The sequence below is a fragment of the Schistocerca cancellata genome, chromosome 1, assembly GCF_023864275.1.
Source record: "Schistocerca cancellata isolate TAMUIC-IGC-003103 chromosome 1, iqSchCanc2.1, whole genome shotgun sequence".
Classification (NCBI taxonomy): Eukaryota; Metazoa; Arthropoda; class Insecta; order Orthoptera; family Acrididae; genus Schistocerca; species Schistocerca cancellata.
In genome coordinates, this window is record NC_064626.1 from 793,408,650 (window position 1) to 793,428,844 (window position 20,195).

Genomic DNA, 20,195 nt, shown 5'->3' on the forward strand with positions numbered 1-20,195 from the left:
GTTTAATTGCTCGAGGTAATTTTCGGATAGTGCATTCAGTATAATGTCACTCGATGCTCTGTCCCTACCACCCGTCCTAAACATCGGAGTGTCCCAGTCTATATCTGGTAAATTGAAATCTCCACTTAAGACTATAACATGCTGAGAAAATTTATGTGAAATGTATTCCAAATTTTCTCTCAGTTGTTCTGCCACTAATGCTGCTGAGTCGGGAGGTCGGTGAAAGGAGCCAATTATTAACCTAGCTCGGTTGTTGAGTGTAACCTCCACCCATAATAATTCACAGGAACTATCCACTTCTACTTCACTACAGGATAAACTACTACTACTAACAGCGACGAACACTCCACCACCGGTTGCAAGCAATCTGTCCTTTCTAAACACCGACTGTACCTTTGTAAAAATTTCGGCAGAATTTATCTCTGGCTTCAGCCAGCTTTCTGTACCTATAACGATTTCAGCTTCGGTGCTTTCTATCAGCGCTTGAAGTTCCGGTACTTTACCAACGCAGCTTGGACAGTTTACAATTACAATACCGATTGCTGCTTGGTCCCTGCATGTCCTGACTTTGCCCCGCACCCGTTGAGGCTGTTGCCCTTTCTGTACTTGCCCAAGGCCATCTAACCTAAAAAACCGCCCAGCCCACGCCACACAACCCTTGCTACCCGTGTAGCCACTTGTTGCGTGTAGTGGAGTCCTGACCTATCCAGCAGAACCCGAAACCCCATCACCCTATGGCGCAAGTCGAGGAATCTGCAGCCCACACGGTCGCAGAACCGTCTCAGCCTCTGATTCAGACCCTCCACTCGGCTCTGTACCAAAGGTCCGCAGTCAGTCCTGTCGACGATGCTGCAGATGGTGAGCTCTGCTTTCATCCCGCTAGCGAGACTGGCAGTCTTCACCAAATCAGATAGCCGCCGGAAGCCAGAGAGGATTTCCTCCGATCCATAGCGACACACATCATTGGTGCCGACATGAGCGACCACCTGCAGATGGGTGCACCCTGTACCCTTCATGGCATCCGGAAGGACCCTTTCCACATCTGGAATGACTCCCCCCGGTATGCACACGGAGTGCACATTGGTTTTCTTCCCCTCTCTTGCTGCCATATCCCTAAGGGGCCCCATTACGCGCCTGACGTTGGAGCTCCCAATTGTCTAAACCTTGAAGCCACAGAGCCTCCTAACTTGCTGAGGTCAGGGCCACATATTCAGTTCGTTACTCGAACCTCAGTTGTGGATAAGGCTCAGTTGGCTGTTTCTTACTCTGCCAGCTTATTACTGCCCCTTGAGATTTAAACCAATATCCAGTTGTTGACTTTCTATCTTTGTAATCTGCATCCCTGTCTGTATCACAATAACCTATTATGCTGCCGTTGTCTGCTTTAGAAGACGATAGCTTCATATCGTTGGTTCCTTTCTGGAATATAGCATTACTCTTTTTCTTGGTGACTCAAAGAGAAGCGTCTTTTATAGATGGATTATTACAGGTGTCGTTAATTTCTTGCAGTTATTTATTTTTATGGAGTCTTTGGCAAGTTTGAATTTTCTAAACTCATAATCATAGGTTTATATTCGCCTGGTAATCCTGCGAGTAGAATACACCCAATCCATTCTTCTTTAACTTCAAAGCTCAGGCCATTTAATTTTTGTGACATGGAAATTATCTTTGACACTTATTCTTTGACTGACGATCAGTTTTCTAGTTTGATATCAGCAGTGTCTTTAGTAAACTTACCTGTCAGAAGATGCCAGAATCTTCATAGATTTGCTTTAGCTTGTCCAATGCTTCCTTAGGGGTAGATGTATCTTGGAAATGAACATATGTCAGTGGATGAATGGAGAGAACGATTTTGGTTCTCTCTGTGCAGACTTTAGTTACATCTGTTATTGTGCCACCAACGAATTCCTAAAATTGTTTGTGTTCTAAATACATCGCATACCGAACTGCCATGTACTATAGAACTCATTGTGTTAGCTATTGTGTGATTCCAAATTGATGTGTGGTGCTGCTAATTTCTCCTAGCCAGTGATCTGCTATTTTTTAATATTATGCCGAATTATATAGACTGTGCTCATAACCTGTTATCAGAGTAATTTGCTGGCAGTATCTTATCGAAAATGTAAAATTTATTAAGTTACACAAACTATTGTATTATGCAGTCCACAGAATAAAGAATAATAGCGTTTATAGCAAACACAAAAGATATATACACAGTCAAGACATAGATTCTATAGTCTTACAGTAATATTACACAGTTTTTGGGATTATTGAATTGTACCTAGTTACCTAGTAAGTGACTAAATTTGCAGAAAATATATCGAGGCATTACAATAAGAAAGAGTATATCAGTCTTTATTATTGAACAAAAGAATTTTATTTACTCATAATGTGTCTACATGTTCCTTTCCAATTCACAAAATGAAGATACATTGTTGCTATGGGATTTTCAGCTGCTGCATTATCATAGGCATAGTATCGATTACAAGTATCATTATAATTGGCAAGGTAGCTTAACATAAATGTAGTAACAACGTTAGGTATGTGGAATAAACACAAGTGTGCCAATTTTTTCACTTTGAAATCTGGTTAGCTTATGTTTACATTATACTTCTTTGGAGATATTAGTCTCAAATGCATGAAAATGACTATCATTTTAAATCATATTAAAAATAAAAATTAGAATATATAGCAGTGAATTAAAAACTAGTTTTAAAAGAATTTTCTTCTAATTTCAATTTATTTGCTACCAATTTCCTTAGCAGCTCTTTGTTGGAATAAAGCTTATACAGCTTGTCATTATGTGTTAACAATTATATGAATGATGTTACTTAGAAAACGGCTGTGAAGTTTCAGATTTCAATGAATTTAAAGCTTTTCTGTCGAAAACAGATTACATTTTTGTACTTCTTTGAAATTTACATCTTACAATAATAGGTTTTGAAGATTTTTTTCCTTAACTGTCAAGGAGAGGCCCTGTGGGCATTCTTTCTCTTCCCAGCAACAGCTCCCACCCACAAAATTTCATTAAACCGCCACTAGTTGAACAATAGCTACTGAAAGTTAGAAGAAGGTATAAACCATAGTAAATAAGTATAGAAACAAGTACCTTTATGTACAATCTGTAATTTGTGCATAATGTTATGTTTATAAATGATATTATATATTAATCATTCTACACGAATATGACATTTGCAAAAATTGTTATTTGATAACTAAATACAAAAATAAATGTAAATAAATAAAATAAATTTTCTATATTGTTTGATATTGCTAACAGAACACTGTCAACATCTATATCTACATCAATACTTTGCAAACCACTTGACAGTGTGTGACGGATGGTACTTCCTCTACCAAAATCAGATACCTCCTTCCCCGTTCCAGTTGCGAATGGGGCCTGGGAAGAATGATTGTCAGTAAACGTCTGTATTATCTCTAATTTCTCAAAGTCTTACTACTATTACAAATAAAAGTTTACAGTAGGAGAACCAGTTAACTGCCTCGTCTACAAATTCGTGAGACATTAACACTATTGTGTTTTGAATAGTGGTAACCTTGGTTGTGTCATCTACGTAGCAGATTACAAGATGAAGAATATCAAGTCGGCAATCAGTTATCTCAATTTCGAAAATGAACAGCCCAAAAACTGAATCCTGTGGCACACGTCTCAAGAAGTTTTGATTAAAAGCCTATCTATTTTGCACTGAGACACAATGTTTCCTGTTATTTAAATATGAAGCCATCACCCATCATTTTTATTTTTGGAATGTGTACTCCAAACAACACGTTCACTTTGTTTTTAAAATAATGTCCTGCCTTCTATTACTTGAATGAGAGAGAGATAGAGACAGAGAACGCAAGTCAATGCGTTATATTGAACTCTGTCGGAGAAAGGCCTTTCTAAAATATATGTTATATATCTGCATTTGATTGCAGTCAGTACTGTCAGCAACAATGTTCGTGTGAATATCCTAGCAAACTGTTGTACACACAAAATGTCCTCTGGTCTTACACGCCCACAAATGTGGCGTAGACGCCTATTAGGAGACATGGTAATGCGCAAGTGACGAACAGAAGAGAAAGAGAAGCCCCCAGGCATACCACGGATGTATTTCAGTATAATATTTTATCGGAGTTCATTTTACGTTTGTGCACGTGTTAAAAATTACATTTTAATGAATAGCCAAGGATAGTTACGACAAAAGCCGTATTTCTGATTTTCAGAATGATTATTTAAGCAGGCTTATAGCTTCATTACAATTGAAAGGTTTTAAAGAAACGCAAGAAGGAGTTATTATGCCGAAACACACTCAGCACTACATATTGCCAGTAAGTCTATATGTATTTGAATCAAAAGTGTAAAACAAGAAATGTTATTAAAAATAAATCAATATCGCAAGGATGAAACTAAGCTGGAATTCAGAGCGTTTGTAGATGTAAGGAACAGAGGATTATTCTATTGACGATTCATTTTTTAATAATTTTGAAGTCGTGCAGGTTGGAGCTCTAGTTCTCATGAAATACCAGACATCGTTTGTAAACATCAGGATTGTATGTCGCCCGCGATCGATGGGCCGAGGCAGAGATTGCGAAACCGAAGATGCGGTAGTCGAGCGGTATAGTTAAGCGTGTGTATATATTTTTTTGTTTGTGTTCTTGCAGCTATCCTCCTAAAGAAAGATATGTGGGAAGTTTATGTTGTCCGAGCGTGACGATGTTTCCTCTATGTGCGGATGACGAACACTCATGTAACTGGAGAGGCAGACAGTTTGTGATGCTCACATATTAACTTACGTGAACATGGCGACCTGCAGAAGGTGTTTTGTATTTGTGTCAGCGAGTGTTTATTGCGTGCAGGAGATGTTATAACGTTTTCTGGAACCATATCAGTTTTCACAAGTTGTGTATTGAATTCGTGGTGTTGTGCCGTAGACCAAGTGATTTTATAGTAACATCAGAACCTGCGTAGCACAAGTTGTACCTTGAGATTCAAATTTCAGCTTTCCCGTTTAAATCAGTATGTGTACAAAATGTGACGCATTCGGGTCTGCGGTGTAACAGTGTGTGTTTTGATTGGACCTGTTGCAAACCATTTGTAGTATAGTAGACTTCAGTGGATGCGAGTGTGACAAGAAGCTATAGTCCATGTTTGCTTATCAGAAAGATGCAAGCTTTTCTGTTGGCGGTACAATGGAAATACAACGGTCATGTGTAATTAATATGTGATTGAGTTCAGTTCTCTGCGTCAGTTAGCAAGGTGAGAAGTAATTAAAACTTTACAGCAAGCAAATAGCCTACTAGTGTAAAATGTGAGTTTGTTCGTTCCGTTTTTATATGACAGTTTCTCAAGTATAATAGTTCATTGATATAGATGTTGCAACGAACGTATATAAGGAAAAAGCTGTAGGCTTATGAATTAAAGAGGATTCATGTAAGACATCTGATTGCTATCGTACGTCCCGAACAATTTGTTGATAGAACATTTGTTTTCGATTCGTTATGGTTGTACCGGAATCATTAGAGTTCCACAATATCACAGAAACACAACTAGAAGTCGTGAAAATTTTATTTTTATTTTGTGTTTAATTATATTCATACATTACATGTTTTACGCTCGACAGGAGAGTTTAACACTCAGCCCCACATAATTTTCGGTTACATTCCTGTAATTGGGAAGATCCATGTAAGTCTACTGCTTGAAGGGCAACATTATTTTTCTAATCTGTCAGATGTAAACCTTATTATATCCAGCCATCCAAACTAAATTATTTCAGCCAGCACAGTTGCGTATTTCGCTATGACAAAAACATTAAAAAAAGATTGGGGTGTCATTGCAGTCACAAGAGGAAACAAAATAGAGAATGACCTAAAATCCTAAATCCTCTGTGCACTTTTCAGCCAAGAGTTGCAGGTTAGATTTATACTGAAAAAGAAATCATTGTAAGTAGATATTCATTTATACTGGATTTTGAATCGATTATTGGTTAAATAGCTAGTGCAAAGAATGGAAGTTATAATTACATTGTAATTATGCAAAATGTGCTTGACATAGACCAGTCAGTCAATCATAATAACCTGTAGATCCCCTCAAGAAGAGCCTTCAGGGATGTGGAATGAGTAAAAAATGCACCTAAACGAAACACAAGGAACTCGTATAAAATTGATCTGTAGACATTATTAACAATAATCTGATGCTATAGTGCATCATAGTAGTTCATTCATTTTCATAAGAGCTAAATGGAACATAGGCAGTTAGAATGTCAGTACTTTACCTTGAAAAATGATGCTGATGTTCATCTACTATTATAGCGTGATGTTCACTTGATTATCTTGAAAATTTTCATTGAAAATAGTTATCTGTTTACAATGCACTGCTGCTAGTAATAATGCAGTTTTAAAATGAACAGTTCTACTTCACATGAATCTGACAAGAATTTTCAGTCTTTAAATCTAAATAGCTCTAGTTAATAAGCTGTAAAAGGGGAGCATATTTTGGAGTTGCCGTAGAATTTGTTGAGATTCCCAATTTCATGCTTTAGCCTGTGATGGGTTAGAGTTTGCACCAAACTTTCCTCTGAACCTTAGACAAGAAGTCTACTTGAAAATTATTTTTTGCATTTAGGAATAAATATACACATAATTGCGTGTAAGAATTCCAAGATACTTAAAAGCTATCAAAGATAGCTCTCTGCTGCTGAATAAGTATTTCGTACTTTTGGGTGCGTTGCTTCTTGGAGATAATTTCTTAAGGCAGTGGCCAGTGAACATTTATAACACCCTCATCTTTGTCAACACAATTAGAGATACTTGTTATGGCAACAATACTCCTACAGGTTTCTCGATTCAGCTTGTTACCTAGCCTTAGAGTATACAGTGCATAGCGATCAGTGTCTGTACCTTTCTTGGTTTCATCTTGTTATCTAGCCTTACTCGAAAGTACATAGTGCCTCCTTCAGTGTATGGACATCAATATGTAGGCCTACTTATGGTAATAGTACATTTTCTTGCTTGTTTGCTGTTGCTCTTTGTGGATATCAAGACTAAAGTTAGTTACCCTGAAGGTTCATGTTGTTGTCATAATTAGATGTAGTCAGTTGTCAGTCTAGTGTTTATGTGTTGGGGGGGGGGGGGAGGAGGTGAATGAGGGAGAGGAAGGAGGACATGCGGGAGGTGACGTTTTCAATCAAGTTATAAAATGCCGTCTATTTTTGCTGCCTAGGCTAGCAGTTGAAGTAGTTTTGACAGGTTGACAATTTTTTTCTGTGTAGGCCTACATGTCTTTTCCCTGCGAAACCTCAAAAATGAATAGAAGAAGTGATGTAATTTTTCTTCAGACTCTCCCTTTTCGGCGTTACTGGGTACACTTTGATTTGTCTTCCACGTTCTTTCTTTTTATTCTTCATCGTTGCCCAGCAAATTTTACTTGGAAATAATAAGCCAGCTTACATCTGCATTTAATTTTATTTATTACAGGAAGTTCAGGTGTCACGATGAAAGTTTTATTTAAGAAGTTAATAATGACTGACTGTCACAATTCCAGCAGATTCTGCATTGATTAATTGTTTATGAGTTGGTATTACTTTCTGTTTTTCCCCCCTTGTCATTTCATGCCATAAGCAAAGTGAAAGAAAGAGAGAAAATATGTTAAAATGTCTTTCAACTCTACTGTATTATTAATAGAACCAAATACTGATCGAAAATGGTACGCATTGGTTTCACTGATAACTTTGAATACGGTTTTGCTTGAAAACGTTCATTGGTTAAAATAAAACTAATCTCACTCTATGAGTTGATTTTCTAAGCTACAAATGATAATCTCTAACTCTAGCTGCTTCTGTCCTACAGTCATTGTTACACTTCCGTCTTTGTTGCTCTTTGCAGATGCTAAATATTATTCATCAAAATTAATTAATTTACATAACTGACCTTGAAGTAGGCAAAGAAATATGTTGGCTAACGTCATAAACCTATCAGTTTTGTGTCCAAATCCAGGCCTATTAGGCACAGCTTAAACAATAACCAAGCAGGTCTACAGTTGGTTCACAGCAGTTGTAAGTCTCAGGCGCACAAAACACACAATTTGCAATTTCAAACTATTAAAAATTACCCCCTGAAATCAGCATATGGTGTGACTCAATGGGTAAGTAACAGAACAGGAATGAAATGTTTGGGGCTGAATCCCCAGTTGATCCTAGGATCTTTGTTTGTCACTTATTTTCTATTTCACCTATGGAAATGATTTGTTAATGTGAAAAATGCAAAGTTGCACAATGTCCTACAGTCCACATTTGACTGACTGGATAGATTGAATCAAAGCTTGGAGGAAGGCAATAGTGTACCACCTCCAGTTTAACACTTATGTTTAGTGGAGGAGTGTGATGTTCAAACCAATGTATCAGTGTGGGTTTTTGCTGAAAACTGGCATTAATGGTCATATGATAAATGAAATACTAGATACAATAATTCTTAGGGGTCCAGGTAGATAGGAAGTCACTACATGGAAATACTAATGAAGCCACACTATCAAAGCATCCGATACCATCTGTCAGCTTTGATCTGTGGTGTCATCAAGATGACTAACACTGCCATTTTGCCCACTAACAGTATTTTGACCATGACTTCACACATTAGAGATGCAAACAGACAATAAAAAAAGAAAATAAGTTTAATTGAAAAATGACATCAACCTAACAGAATAATTGCAGAGATTAGCTATTATTGAAAACCTAACCTGACTGAAACAACTAGAATAAACTTCTTAGTACCCAGCAATGGCAATAAATCATTATAACATTTTACATACAGCACAAAAATTACATTAATGAACTGTTCATGCAACCCATTCCTTGCAAACCCTTGCTCCCTAAACCACCACCATCCATGTACCAACTAACAAAAAATGCTTGTTGCTGTATCATTGTCCTTTGCATCATAAGATGACCTGCTGGTAAATGTCCTGGTCATATCCAGGGCTAATAACAAACAAAAAACGAAATTAAATCTTAGGCATGTGCAGCAAACTGAATAATAATTCCAGAGCCAAAAACAAATCTGTAGCCATTAACTGCTGACATTGAAATAATTCACTAACAGATCCCCATGTGAGTCCAGTGACTCACTAACATAATTCAAAATTAATTTCGAAACCTTAACACTCAACGCTAGAGCACCACCACATAGTCCAAAACATCCTCTGCTAACACAATACATTTCAGATACAGCCCACTATCACATAACACAGTACGGTCACATCATGGGTCAAAGCCAGTAACCAGTACATGTTTCAGTTGACTCCATGAAACACCTTGGTTCATAATGATTTGATCTTCCAAATAACTCTTGCAATGAGGATGCTGTATTATTTTGCTTACTTTCACTGCATTATGCTACTGAATTATCTTCTGAGGCGTTGTTGGTAAAGTGAATAAAGTATTTAGTTAGGGGAGTGGGGGAATAACAAGCAGTAAGAATACTATGTAAAATACATCAAACATCTTGCAGGGCCCTTTCAAAGATCTTTATATTCTTAACTCAATTCCAAGTACATTTATTCCTTAATGGTACCCATCTGCATATTAATAGTAAAATCGAGCTTTCTGCAGATGGTGCAGTTATCTATAATGAAATATTATCAAAAAGAAGCTGCATAAATATACAGTCATATCTGATAAGATTTCAACATGGTGCAGAGATTGGTAACTTGCTCCAAATGTTCAGAAATGTAAAATTTTGCACTTCACAAAACAAAAAAAATGTATTATCCTATGACTATAATACCAATGAGTCACTGTTGGAAACAGCCAACTTGTACCAATACCTGGGTGTAACACTTCATAGTGATATGAAATGGAATGATCACATAGGTTCAGTCATGGGTAAAGCAGGCAGTTGACTTCAGTTTACTGCTAGAATACTGGAGAAGTGGAATCAGTCTTCTAAGGAGATCGCTTGCAAATCACTCATGCGACTGGTTCTATAATATTGCTCAAGTGTGTGGTACCTGTACCAGGTAGGACTAACATGGTATTATTGAACTTATACAGAGAAGGGCAGCACAAATGGCCACAGGTTTGTTTGACCTGTGGGAGAGAGTCACAGAGATACTGGAGTAACCGAACTGGAAGACTCTTGAAGATAGACGCAAACCATCATGAGAAAGTATGTTAACAAAGTTTTGAGGAAATACAGAAGAGTCCGATCTTACCCGTCGGCTTTGACCCATGACGTCACAAATATGGCGGAAACGACCATAAACGACAATTCCAATATGGCGGATATAAAAACATCGCATACGTATCATAAACACTGAAATACACAGGTTTCACAAAAAGCCTAATGACTCTAACGGGACAAGCGTGGGAAATTGGGGGTTTTTGGGTGGGGAGAAACTAAATATACACAAATGTAGCCACCGACCGCCATACAAAACCACGCAAAACGACGAAAAAAATCGACATCACAAAACTGACCAAATACCAAAAAACACATTCTTATCCGGAATCAGACACTTCCCTTGACCTATATAGATCTACAGTAACTCCTGATCCCATAAATTGGGATCGAACACTTCCCTTGACCTATATAGCTCAACAGAACCTCCCGATCACATCCCCCCATACAAAACTCAAAAAAACCACAAACCATAGCAAACAAACACTTCCCTTAAATCTACATACATCTACAACAGCTCCCGATCCCATAAATTAGGATCGAACACTTCCCTTGACCTATATAGCTCAACAGAATCTCCCGATCCCATCCACCAATACAAAAATCAAAAAACACCACAAACCATAGCAAACAAACATAGCTGTAGAAATTTGATCAGCTCTAACGGTGTCTCACCCATCATCGCCCTCAACCGAGCACTATTCATGCGGTCTTTCATATCCATTCCTGAACAAAAAACCACAACCGAATACACTCAATAACAAACTCACCCGACGTACAGCAATTATCATTACATTAACCATCACACAAAACCGTTAACTCACTAATACAAATTCCGCTTCAAAACCACGAACACAGCACTCACCACTGAGCAACAGCAAACCGGCCCCAACACACCAAACAAACGAAAATCATGAACACACCACCAGAGGGCACAACAAACACCAACACGACATCTACAAACACGCCACAATCACAAACCAAACTCCGCGCCGTAATGACGTCACACACCACAACACGCTTACGTCACGGGTCAAAGCCGACGAGTAAGATCGGAGGTTTCTGTTGACCCAGTTTTGAGAACTAGCTTTAAATGATTACTCTAGGAATATACTGCAAACCCCTACATATCACTTGCATACGAAACGTGAGGATAAGATTAGAATAATTACTGCAGGCTCAGAGAAATTCAATCAATCATTCTTCTCATGCTCCACAGTGAATGGAACAGGGAGAAACCCTAATAACTGTTACAATGGAATGTACTCTCTTGTCATGCAACTCACGGTAGTTTGCAGAGTATAGATGTTGATGTAGATCTGTACTGTGTTAGCACTGCAGCCTAACTGGGCTGAAGCAATGTATTTAACCAGGACAGTGTTTTCATTAATCAGTAATACATTTTGAGCTGTTATTAATGGTTCACATTTGAACATACTGTCTTTGCTGCTACTAAGCACTATACATTAAGTCATCGGTTAGCTCATGACAGTTGCCAGAGAACAGGTTAAGCTTGGCGCACAAAGGGAAACATGTTTCAGATTACCTTGGTTTTATTGCTTTTTCTTTCGTTGTTGTATTCTTGTTATTTGTACCTTAGCATACAGTGCATATACACTTAATAGTTATTTTAGTGCTTGTAATTTGCTCTGTTATTTTCTATATTGTTCCTGTAGACTGATGAAATTGCTAGATAATTATACTGTTCATTAATTTATCTTTGTGTAGTCTTCTTCATTCCTTGTTATTATAGCCAGTTACAAGTAATGTATTTCCTCTATTTCATTGTAAGTTATCAGATTAGATTATATTAGATTTACTTTCAGTCCAATTGATCCGTAGTGAGGAGGTCCTCCAGGATGTAGAACATGTCAGAAAAACAATACATAACAAATATTTACAACTCAAACAAATAAGCTAATGTACCATTCTACAGGTCCCAAGCGGAATGATTGTCATTTTTTAATGAACGCTATATGAAAGAATCATTTTACAAATACTAATGCACTGAATTTAAAATAAAAAAGTTTTTTTAATTTATTTGTAAGGTGATAAACATGTAATACAACTACTATAATACTTACAATGAACACATTACTGCACTGAAATGGTGCAGAAGTTAGATTGTACTCACACACACAAACACACACACACACACACACACACACACACAACGAACACATCGTTGTTGTTGTTGTTGTTGTTGTGGTCTTCAGTCCTGAGACTGATTTCATGCAGCTCTCCATGCTACTCTATCCTGTGCAAGCTTCTTCATGTCCCAGTACTTACTGCAACCTACATCCTTCTGAATCTGCTTAATGTATTCATCTCTTGGTCTCCCTACTCGATTTTTGCCCTCCACGCTGCCCTCCCATGCAAAATTTGTGATCCCTTGATGCCTCAGAACATGCCCTACCAACCGGTCCCTTCTTCTTGTCAAGATGTGCCACAAACTCCTCCCCTATTCTGTTCAATACCTCCTCATTAGTTACATGATCAATCCATCTAATCTTCAGCATTCTTCTGTAGCATCACATTTGGAAAGCTTCAATTATCTTCCTGTCCAAACTATTTATCGTCCACGTTTAACTTCCATACATGGCTACACTCCATACAAATACTTTCAGAAACGACTTCCTGACACTTAAATCTATACTCAATGTTAATAAATTTCTCTTTTTCAGAAACACTTTCCTTGCCCTTGCCAGTCTACATTTTATATCCTCTCTACTTCGACCATCATCAGTTATTTTGCTCCCCAAATAGCAAAACTCATTTACTACTTTGAGCGTCTCATTTCCTAATCTAATTCCCTCAGCATCACCTTACTTAATTTGACTACATTACATTATCCTCGTTTTGCTTTTGTTGATGTTCATCTTATATCCTCCTTTCAAGACACTGTCCATTCCGTTCAACTGCTCTTCCAAGTCTTTGCTGTCTCTGACAGAATTACTGCACTGAAATTGTACAGAAGTTATATTGTATATATATATATATAATATATATATATATATATATATATATCAGTTGGCTCTACTGAGAAATTCATCAATGGAGTAGAAGGAGTTGGCCACCAATAAATCCTTTAGGCTTCTCTTAAACTGAATTTCATTGGTTGTTAAGCTTTTTATGGCTACTGGCAATTTATTGCAAAGTGTGTTCCTGAATAATTCACACCTTTTTGTACAAGACTAAGTCTCTTTATAGGACTAATTCACACACTGGCATTGTGTTGAAAGTATTGAAATAGTCTGTATCAGAAAACTGAACAGCTGTCAATACACATGGGATATGAAAACTCAAGTTTTAGTCCCAAAACGTCATTGGGCTTCATACATATGTACAGAAGGAAAGGAACAAAGAATACCCATGAACTTGAACTGAACTGTATACAAATTGCAGAGTGGAGGTCAGTCATGTTGAACTTGGTAGTTACTGTTGGCTGGGGTTAAGGTGCATTAGGCTGGCCCTTATTTTTTCAACATTCTAAATGTTCAGTGCCCAGTCTCTTATTTTGTTCAAATCATCAAAAATGGTCTCTGTGAAATTTTAGCTCAAACAAACAAGTGTTATAGCAACTCCCAGCAGCCCTGCACACACACACACACACACACACACACACACACACAAACTAATTCATTTTTAGTTGATTCATTTGAAGTAAGTCTTCCTAAATTTAAGTAACATTTGATCTTTATTAAAATTTGTTGCTGTTGTTTGATATATTTATTTTATAACAACTTATTATTTCTGTAATGTTATGTGCTTAGTTTCCTTATTTCATAACAACAGTCAGCTTGGCTTTCATGAAAAATATTTTTCTGTTGTAGTTTCAAATAATTTGTGTTACTCGTGTGAAGTGACTTCTATGATGTGCTCCTCCTAGCCTTAAAAGGGCATTGTTTTAGTCTTGTAGTTCATCACACATACATCTCTTTCAAGATCAGTTTCAGTTATCTCATGGAGGGGGGAAGGGGGGGGGGCGGGAACTACTCTTTAAGAAGAATCTGTATTTTACTTCCTCAAATGTACGTGCTAGTTTTATGCCTGCATCATAAATAAAATACGTTATCAAGATTTCATATTCATTGATTACTCAATAAATTACAGAATATTGATCTGGAAGTCAGTAAGGTTGCTGTGAAATGGTCTTCCAACCATCTCTCGTACATATATTTCCTGTGTTTATTAATCTGTCCTCGTTTGATGACAGTCTAAATAAAATAGGGGGAATTTGGTGCAAGTTATGCTGCAAGTAGGTGAAGGGGTAACGCAGGAGTAGGTTTATAATGAATAAAAAAATAGGAGTGGGGTAAGCTACTACAAACAGCATAGTGAACACATTATTGTGTAGTACAAGTTTATATGCCGACTAGCTCTTCAGATGATGAAGAAATTGATGAAATGTATGATGAGATAAAAGAAATTATTCAGTTAGTGAAGGGAGACAAAAATTTAATAGTCATGGGTGACTTGAATCCGAGAGTAGGAAAAGGGAGAGAAGGAGACATAGTAGGTGAATATGGATTGCGGGTAAGAAACGAAAGAGGAAGCCATCTGGTAGAATTTTGCACAGAGCATAACTTAATCATAGCCAACACTTGGTTCAAAAATTGTAAAAGAAGGTTGTATACATGGAAGAGTCCTGGAGATACTAGAAGGTATCAGATAGATTATATAATGGTAAGACAGAGATTTAGGAACCGGGTTTTAAATTGTAAGACATTTCCAGGAGCAGATGTGGACTCTGACCACAATTTATTGGTTATGAACTGTAGATTAAAACTGAAGAAACTGCAAAAAGGTGGGAATTTAAGGAGATGGGACCTGGATAAACTGAAAGAACCAGAGGTTGTACAGAGTTTCAGGGAGAGCATAAGGGAACAGTTGACAGGAATGGGGGAAAGAAATACAGTAGAAGAAGAATGGGTAGCTCTGAGGGATGAAGTAGTGAAGGCAGTAGAGGATCAAGTAGGTAAAAAGACGAGGGCTAATAGAAATCCTTGGGTAACAGAAGAGATACTGAATTTAATTGATGAAAGGAGAAAATATAAAAATGCAGTAAATGAAGCAGGTAAAAAGGAATACAAACGTCTCAAAAATGAAATCGACAAGAGGTGCAAAATGGCTAAGCAGGGATGGCTGGAGGACAAATGTAAGGATGTAGAGGCTTATCTTACTAGGGGCAAGATAGATACTGCCTACAGGAAAATTAAAGAGACCTTTGAAGAAACGAGAGCCACTTGTATGAATATCAAGAGCTCAGATGGAAACCCAGTTCTAAGCAAAGAAGGGAACACAGAAAGGTGGAAGGAGTATATAGAGGGTCTATACAAGGGCGATGTTCTTGAGGACAATATTATGGAAATGGAAGAGGATGTAGATGAAGATGAAATGGGAGATGTAATACTGCGTGAAGAGTTTAACAGAGCGCTGAAAGACCTGAGTCGTAACAAGGCCCCGTGAGTAGACAACATTCCATTAGAACTACTTACAGCCTTGGGGGAGCCAGTCCTGACAAAACTCTACCATCTGGTGAGCAAGATGTATGAGACAGGCGAAATACCCTCAGACTTCAAGAAGAATATAATAATTCCACTCCCAAAGAAAGCAGGTGTTGACAGATGTGTAAATTACTGAACTATCAGTTTAGTAAGTCACAGCTGCAAAATACTAATGCGGATTCTTTACAGACGGATGGAAAAACTGGTAGAAGCCAACCTCGGGGAAGATCAGTTTGGATTCCATAGAAATGTTGGAACACATGAGGCAATACTGACCTTCGACTTATCTTAGAAGAAAGATTAAGGAAAGGCAAACCTACATTTCTAGCATTTGTAGACTTAGAGAAAGCTTTTGTCAATGTTGACTGGAATACTCTCTTTCAAATTCTGAAGGTGGCAGGGGTAAAATACAGGGAGCGAAAGGCTATTTACAATTTGTACAGAAACCAGATGGCAGTTACAAGAGTCGAGGGGCATGAAAGGGAAGCAGTGGTTGGGAAGGGAGTGAGACAGGGTTGTAACCTATCCCCGATGTTATTCAATCTGTATATTGAGCAAGCAGTAAAGGAAACAAAAGAAAAATTCGGAGTAGGTATTAAAATCCGTGGAGAAGAAATAAAAACTTGGAGGTTCGCCCATGTCATTGTAATTCTGTCAGAGACAGCAAAGGACTTGGAAGAGCAGTTGAACAGAATGGACAGTGTCTTGAAAGGAGGATATAAGATGAACATCAACAAAAGCAAAAGGAGGATAATGGAATGTAGTCGAATTAAGTCGGGTGATGCTGTGGGAATTAGATTAGGAAATGAGACATTTAAAGTAGTAAAGGAGTTTTGCTATTTGGGGAGCAAGATAACTGATGATGGTTGAAGTAGAGAGGATATAAAATGTAGACTGGCAATGGCAAGGAAAGCATTTCTGAAGAAGAGAAATTTGTTAACATCGAGTACAGATTTAAGAGTCAGGAAGTCGTTTATGAAAGTATTTGTATGAAGTGTAGCCATGTATGGAAGTGAAACGTGGACGATAAATAGTTTAGACAAGAAGAGAATAGAAGCTCTTGAAATGTGGTGCTACAGAAGAATGCTGAAGATTAGATGGGTAGATCACATAACTAATGAGGAAGTATTGAATAGAATTGGGGAGAAGAGGAGTTTGTGGCACAACTTGGCAAGAAGAAGGGACCGGTTGGTAGGACATGTTCTGAGGCATCAGGGGATCACAAATTTAGCATTGGAGGGTAGCGTGGAGGGTAAAAATCGTAGAGGGAGACCAAGAGTTGAATACCCTAAGCAGATTCAGAAGGATGTAGGTTGCAGTATGTTCTGGGAGATGAAGAATCTTGCACAGGATAGAGTAGCATGGAGAGCTGCATCAGACCAGTCTCTCAGGACTGAAGACCACAACAACAGGTGAAGACGAATAAGAGGAAGAAGGAAAAATTGAACCAGAAAGGTTCAGCCTGTATTAAAGACATATTTTTTCCTTTACAAACATTGATTCTCATGTTTTGTAAGTGCTGTGCACGAACTTCATATTGAAGATTTTCAGTCACCACTGGTTGTTTAGGCAAATGCCTTTCAGCATCAAAGAATGCTTCTGATTACATGAATTGAATTGAAAAAGTTTAGAAGACAGTTCTGTGGAATAAGAGATTTCAAATTTGTCCAATATAACAAGATCATTCTCACAAAATATGAAGCTGAAGAACAATATGTTTTACTGGTCATTGTTGGAGACTAAAAAATACCCAACTTCTATGAAGTCCCTTCGTAGTGTGTGTGGGGGGGGGGAGGGGGGGGGAGGTTGAGCATGCTTCTGGTTAACAAAAGCTGTGTACACTATTAAAGAAAACACATGAACCCGCAAATTTCTCTTAGAATAAAACAGGAGATGTTACTGATGGAATGAGTTAATCAGTACATGTGTTATTTTCAAACTTCATGGTGTTTTAGGAATATCTAGCAGTTGTCCAATTGAGGAGACATTTTGCACAGACTGACTTTTTGTTGACTGCTGTGTGGGAAAAGCAAAATTATACCTTTAAGAGAACTACATTGGTGTTGAGGTGATACTGTTGTGCTTATTTTCCTTTAGGACCTAGTTTATGCAGTATTTCAAATGAGGTTTAACTTGGAAAAAAGCCACATACAGTGTGTGGGCTGTCTTTGTTATTGAAGTTCCAACTATGTATACTGTCAAGACCACAAAAGTTCTTAAGAATGTGATCAACTCCTACATGCTGTGAGAGACTGTTTTGGAGTCATAGCTGTGGCAGCTACATAAAAAATAGTTATAAGTTATCCTGTCTCTCTGGTCGGTAGTGATTGGTTGAAAACATCAGGAAATTGCATTATGTCTTTTACTGTTATTAGAAGAAAAAGCTTGCTTAATGGTTGAATGTTAAATTTATTATAATTCTGCAACTTGTCTATACACATAACACATGTGAAAGGAACTACCGTGTGTTACTTGTATCGGACCATAGCTTTTTACCTAGTAGTACTCACTGTAACAAAGACACAATCCTTAATGGATTTATCTTGGAATCATACTACAGTCATGAATTGACACTCATTCTCTGTAAACCATTGTGGAAAGCATTGCAGAGGATGCTTCCAATTGTACTAATTATTGGGGCTTTTTACCATTCCATTCATTTGAAGTATGGGAAGGATGATTACTAAAACCCCTCTGGTGAACTGTAATTTGTCTAATCTTGTCTTTGTACTCTGTGTGGGAGTGATACATGGATGATTGTTGTGTATACCTAGATTCATAACTTAGAGCTGGTTCTTGAAACTTACTAAGTAGACTTTCATGGTGTCATAGCAGTAGTCTAGGACGAGTTTCACAAGTGTTTCGTAAGCAATCTTCTTTGTAAACTGCTTGCATTTTCTCCAGTATACTACCAAAGATGGAAGTCTGCCTCCTTCCTTTACTTATGACTGAGTCCATGTGATTGTTCCATTTCATATCCCTACAAATTGTTGCAACCTGGTATTTATATCAGTTGATAGATTCTCACTGTGACTCATTAATATTGTAGTCATATGTAACTATTTGGTTGGTTTTGTGTGTGTGTGTGTGGGGGGGGGGGGGGGGGGGAGTGCATAATTTTACATATCTGAATATTTAAAGCAAGTTGCCAGTCTTTGCAATGCTTTGAAATCATATCAAGATCTAACTGGACACCAGAGCACCCCTTCTCAGACATTACTTTATTATAAATAATTGTATCTTTTGTGAAAAAGTCTGAAGTTATTGTTAATATAGTTTTCCAGGTTGTTGTTATACAACATTAACAACAGTGGTCCTAACTCACTTTCCTATCGCACACCTGTAGTTACTTCTACATTTGTTGCTGGCTCTCCATCTAAAATAACATGTTGTATGCTACCCATGAAGAAATCCTCAATCCAGTCACGTATTTTGCTTGATACACCATATGATTGTACTTTTGATAATAAGCAAATGTGGTATTGAGTCAAATGCTTTTATAAGTTAGTACTAAATACTGCATGTGCCTGATGGCCTCGATCTATTGTTTTCAGGATGTAATGTGGAAAAATATGAGGCGGGTTTTGACATTTTCAGAAACCAATGCTGGTTGGCATAGAAGGGGTCATTTGGTTTGAGGTACCGCATTACCTTATAGCTCAGAATATATTCTAAGATTCTGAAACAGATGGATGTTAGGGATATTGGATGGTACTTTTATGGATCACTTCTGCTGTCTTTGTTGTTGTGGGTGTGACTTGTGCTGTCTTCCAAGAACTAGACATAGTTTTTGTTAAATGAATATACAGTATATTTTGGTTAAAAGAGCAGCTAACTCAACCACTTATTTGTTATTGAATCTAGTAGGGATTCCATCAGGACTTGGAGCTTTGTTCAGTTTTAGTGATTTCAACTGTTTCTCAACTTCATTAATATTTATATCACTCATATTTTCAGTGGCGCGAGAGTCACATTGGGGCAATACCCCATGATTATCATTTGTAAGCAAAGACTTGAAAACCAAGTTCACTGTTTCTGCTTTCACTTTGTTCCACTCAGTTTAAGTCCCCGACACTGACAGCCTTTATCTATGACCAGAATTCATTGGGTTTTGTGTGAGATCTTTTGATGATAATCTGATACAGCAGTTGTTGAAAGCTTCTTGCATTGCTCTCTTGACAGCCCAACATGTTTCATTCAGCATCTATATACCTTTAGCCATAGGCTATATTTTACACCTAACATGCAGTAGCCTCTTCATTCTTCAGAAGTATCCTTACAGTGACAGTATACCATGAAGGGTCCCTTCCATCATGAACTCTTCTACTGGGTACACATCTGTCCAGTGCATAGTCAACCAATCTTTAAAACTGGAGCCGTATTTCTTCTACATGCTCCTATCCAGAACTAAAGGTTTGAGATATGACATTACTGCTTCTTTATTGTATTTACTGCCTTTGTATTTTGGTAGTAATTTTTGCCGCAACTACCTAAAAAATTATTCATTTTCTGAAA

General features: G+C 37.6%; 1 protein-coding gene across 1 annotated transcript in view; it reads left to right on the top strand.

The window, feature by feature from the left end:
* Positions 1–4,600: 4,600 nt before the first annotated feature.
* The window catches only part of LOC126187714 (protein wings apart-like), a 107,357-nt gene continuing 91,762 nt past the window's right edge, over positions 4,601–20,195 (top strand). Inside the window, exon 1 of the mRNA XM_049928961.1 lies at positions 4,601–5,260. The gene's annotated coding sequence lies outside the window, so the exon portion shown is untranslated. The remainder of the gene's footprint in view (positions 5,261–20,195) is intronic.